Source organism: Tupaia chinensis, unplaced genomic scaffold (genome assembly GCF_000334495.1).
Source record: "Tupaia chinensis unplaced genomic scaffold, TupChi_1.0 Scaffold000355_1, whole genome shotgun sequence".
In the NCBI taxonomy this organism is placed as follows: domain Eukaryota; kingdom Metazoa; phylum Chordata; class Mammalia; order Scandentia; family Tupaiidae; genus Tupaia; species Tupaia belangeri.
The window spans coordinates 3,738,059-3,743,071 of NW_006159850.1; positions in this window are offsets into that span (position 1 = coordinate 3,738,059).

Consider the following 5,013-nt stretch of genomic DNA (forward strand, 5'->3'; position numbering starts at 1 on the left):
TTGAGGTCTGCCACACCCTGCCCTGTGCTTGGATCGAACAGGCTGGTCCCTTTTTTTTTCTCTCCAGTTTTGCTATGGCGCAAGTGTGCTCTCCAGAGAGAGAGAGACAGAGAGAGAGAGAGAGGGAGAAAGAAAGAAGTCACCTCCAGGGGGATGGCCACGCCGCAATCCCTCCTCCTCCGTTCTCCCTCCGGGATTGTGGGCATGCCCTTGTTTTCGAGGCGCCGTGTCTGGGTCCTGAATGTGTAGTCAGCCATGTGGGATCCGACCGCCTTAACCTCCACACCACTGGCTGGCCCCAGGCGTGGTTTTCCCTTAACTCTCAGTTGTCACCGTTTCGTACGTGGGGATGCTGAGGCTCAGGGGTTGCTCAGGGACGCGGGTAGCAAGCACTCACCGGGTTACGCTAACGTTGACACAAGCGGCCTAATGACAACGGCGGCAGTACTGCGAGAAGCCGGTCGCATAGTGGAGGCGGCTGCCTCCCAGTCACCTGACATGCAGAGGCAGAGCTCCACGTGGTCCGAGAGCTGCGTGTTGTAGACTCCACCCGTGTTCCGAGGACAGTCCTGCAGGGAGGAGGAGGATTAGTGTCCCCTGTGCATCTGCAGACCGACCACCAGAGGGCGCCAGGAGACAGCAAGTGCCCACACTGCTCCGGCCCTGCCCTCCAGCGGTCTGCAGTTACTGAACACCTGCTGTGGGCCACAGGCCTCTGCCCACAACAGACACCCATGCAAGAAATGAAACATGTAATTACGTGACCCGTGCATGAACAAGCAGCAGCAGGAGGCCACATCAGGATGACAGCTGTGGAGGAGGATTTGGTAGGGCCCCAGACGGGCAAGGCAGAGGTGGGCAGCCGGGCTGTGACGACACGAGCAGAGGCCCTGGGGGTTGGGGTAAACCACTGGACAGCGAGCGGCAGTCTGCTGTCAGTATGGTATCGGGGCCAAAACCACGGGATTCTGCACCGGCTCTGCCTGCAGGCTCCGGGGGCAGCTGCAGGTGTCACCGGGACTCCGGAGGCAGAGGCTCATCTAAACTAGAGTTCTCTAGGCTGGGCCAGCCGTCCCCCAAGCTTGGGGCCGAGCACCCACGCTCTCGACCACAAGGGGCCCCAAAGACGTTTCCCTCTGGTCGGGTGGCGAGGGTTCCTTGCAGGGACCCTGACGCGTGGTGCAGGGGGGGGGCTCTGCATGGGGCCCGTCTCTGGCCTCTGTCTGGGCTAGGCCCAGCCGTCTGTACTCCCAGGGTGGCCTGGAGTGTGGGCTGCATCCCAGGCCCAGGGAGAGCTCAGGAAGCCCGACCCGCAGTGCTGTCAGCTCCCCGACCTGATCAATCAGGCCCCCCCTTACTGGAGCACTGGAGAGGGCCTGACACCTCCACTGGGCCCCTGCGGGACCAAGCTCGGGCTTCTGCTGCTAGGCCGGGCAGAGCAGCCCCTGCGCCTGACTGACCAGGCCCGATGCCCTGGGAGCCCGAGAGCAGCCAGACTGTCCTGTGTTCCGCAGGGCCTGCTGTGATGAGCCCTTCAGAGCAGGGAGGGCCCCCCAAGGGCCCCCGCCTCCTTGGGAAGGCTTCTTCAACTAGGCAGGCTGTTATCAGACACCCACACTGGGTGTGAACACTTGTTGACCTCTAAGACAATGGTTCTCAAAAGTGTTTCCTTACCTGCCCCAGAAGAACTGGTTAGAGACAGAAATTCGTGGGCCCCACCCCAGGCTCCCGAGTCACAAACTCCTAGGACTGGGCCTGCAATCCTTTTTTTGGGGGGGTGGGGGGAGAGATTTCTGCTATAGGGCGCGTGTGCTCGCCACAAAGACAGAGAGAGACAGAAAGCGAGAAATCACCCCCCAGTGGGGCATGGCCACGCTGCAATCCCTTCTCCATTCTCCTCTCGGGATCTTAGACACGTAAGCACACGCGCCTGGTGTGAGTTTAAGCCACCAGGTCCAGGCCTTGAATCCCAGTCGACTACATGGGAGTCCAGTGACACAGCCATTACACTGACTGCTGGTCCCAGGGCCTGCAATCTGTTTTAACCACACACTTGTGCTGAGACCCACTGCTCTGGGACAGAGGACTGGAAAGAGGTGGTGGCTCGCTGGTGCCTTTTTGAGCCCAATACAACCAGAAGTCCCCAAACCAGGCTGTGAACCTGCTGTTCAGGGTCCCTGCACCGTGTCCACCAGTGAGCCACTCGGTCACCCGTGTCACCTGTGCCTCAGGCTCCTCGTCCGTGAGATGGCACAGGGCAGCCCTGCCTTGTTGAGATGGAGAGTCGGGAGCCGCGAGGGCTTGGGCTCCTGAGTAACGGGAGTGACTGCCTTGGGATGCCTGTCTGGGGCCCAGCTCGCAGCGGGGTGAGGCCACCAGCCAGACTCACGCGTGCGAGCTGCTGGGTTTCAGGCCGACCCTGTGTACCCTCCCCTGGCTTTTCTGGACTCACATGGTGTTCTCAGTCAATGTGGCCTTGTAGTTTTTTGTGGGTTTCAGTTTTTGTTTTTCCTAACCAAATAAAAACTTAACCAACTAAACAAAACTGAGTCCATTTATAACAGAGTCCCACCAGAGCAAACACTGACGCTCTCCCCAGAAAGAGCTTGATGCATGCAGCAGGGCCGGTGCGTTGAAAGGGCTGCAGCTCTCGTCCTTTAAACCCACTTTCGTGCTTGGCTGGGGCGTCTCTTTATATGCAGAAGTTCTTTTCCATCCCATCTTCTTCCTCCCAGCCGGCCCACGAGGTGAGGGGTGGCCGTCTCCCAGGGCTCGGACTGAGTCTGGACACCCCCCTCCCTGTGGCCATGGCCACGTCCGCCCCCAACAGCACTGGTCAAATGCCTCCCGCTGTCTCCTGACACCCACGCACCAAGGGTTTCACCTAGAACTTAAGACTCGCAACTCCCTGGCCCCAGATCTTTCCTGCCCAACGTGGCTGGGCCTGGGGGTCTGAGGAGCCTGTGTGCTCACCCAGGTCAGCATTTGTACGGTCGACTCGATTTAGTGAGAAGAGGGAAAGCGTGCACCCCGAGAGGGTCTTGATGCCATGATCCACCTCCGGCCTCAGCCAGCCTGGGTCACGGGCACGCAGGTGACTGGCATGCTCGGGGGGGCTCTGGTTTGCGCGGCAGCCGCCCCACGTAGGTCAGCCTTGCAGAGCACAGCATTTCACCCCGTGCCGCCACGCGGCCCTGCGTTGTTTTTCTAAGATCACGTACTGCAGTGAGATTCACGTTACACGAAAGTGACCTTTTTTCATGTTTGCGCTCACCAGAGAGGAGCAGGGCAGGGGCAGGTGGCGATTGAGCAAGCATCTCCCATGAGGGACGGCCACACTGCAATCCCTTCTCCATTTCCCCCTCCTGTAGGGGTTTTGGACATGCACGCGCACACACACCTGGCGTGTCTCTCAAGCTGCCGGGTCCAGGACTCAAACTATGCAGTCAGCCGCATGGGGGCCAGCCCATGCCACCACCTGGCCCCCAAATAGCCACTCGACACGCAGCGGCCCCCACACATTCAGTGCTGCAGACCCCCCTCTCCTTTCTAGTCCAGAAGGGTCCCTGCCCCTCCTTCCCTCCCCGCCGCCCAGGTGGTGTGGGTCCACTCAGTGTCTGAGCTCGCCTGCTCTGGCGGTCATAGGTGAGGTCAGCAGCCATAGCCAAGTCAGAGCTCCAGCCTTCGTGGGCTGGGTGCTTGCCTGCCGGTCTGCTCCTCCATGCACAAGCCACGGAGGGCCATGGAGGCCTCCACGCAGGCGGGCCTGGGCCCAGCTCTGCCCTCTGCCTCGTGCCCTCCTCCGGGCCTGGCCGGATGCCCTGAGGGCACACAGACGGGCACAGATGCCTCCCTGGGAGCAAGGTCTGTGGTGGCAGGCAGACCCGCTCCCACCACGCGCTTACCGCCAGCCGTGTCCTGGTGTCTCAGGCACCACCAGGGGGTGGGGAGGACTCGGGAGGGGAAGTGGCCCTGAAGGGGAGTTGTATTTGAATATACACCACAGAAGGGCTGGGCTTGGCGACCAACCACAGTCCTTATAGGAGACTTTTGCTATAGGGCACATGTACTTGCCAGACAGACAGATGGAAAGTGAGAAATCACCCCCCAGGGGCATGGCCACGCCACCACCTCTTCTCCATTCACCTCTCGGGATCTTGGGCACGCATGCACACGCACCCAGTGTGAGTTTAAGCTGCCGGGTCTGGAACTCGAACCACGGCCAACTACATGGGAGTCCAGCGACACAGCTATTACGCCAACTGTTGGTCCCAGAACGCAGGTATTCTTAGTGGTGGGTCGAGAATTGAGTCCTTCTCAATACTCTAGAGGAATGGGCAGGTGCAAACCCAGGCCCCTTTCCAGCCCCCTGGGGGCCAGACCCATCTTTCTTTGCGACTCCGGGGACCGGACTCAGAATGGCATCTGCAGAGACTGTCTCTCCGGGAGGGGCAATCACTCAGTGCTCTGAGCCACCGGAGAGGCTGTGGCTGTCGTTATCCTGCATCACAAAGACAGGGGACCGAGGCACGTGGAGGTCATGCGAGCTCCCGAGGTCACGGGACTGGAAAGGGGCCGAGCAAGACGGCCCGGGTTTTCCTGCCTCCAAATCCCAGCCTCGCTTCTCCACCCAGCTCTGGCCCCGGGAAGGAATCACATGACGCCGAACTGTTTCTTTTTGAGTTTAACGTAAGGGCCAAATCCAAGTGAGGTCCGCTGTTCCCTCTGAACAGTCCGGCCTGACCTCGGGGCACGCTGCCCGGTCACTGCCAGAACCCTGCGACAGGCGCTGGGCGGGGCTGAGCGAGGCTGCTCCTGGCACAGGCGAGTGGGACTCAGATAACACGGAAAGCTGTCTACGCTTGCGTGAGAACACGGGGCCGTCCGGGGATGTCGACGGGGTCACGTCGGCCTTGGCGCGGACGGGACGCTCAGCACCAGCCTGTGCCGGCCGCGGTGAACCTGCGGCTTCCAGGACCAGCCTCAGGAAGTGCCCCCGCCCCACCCCGCCGC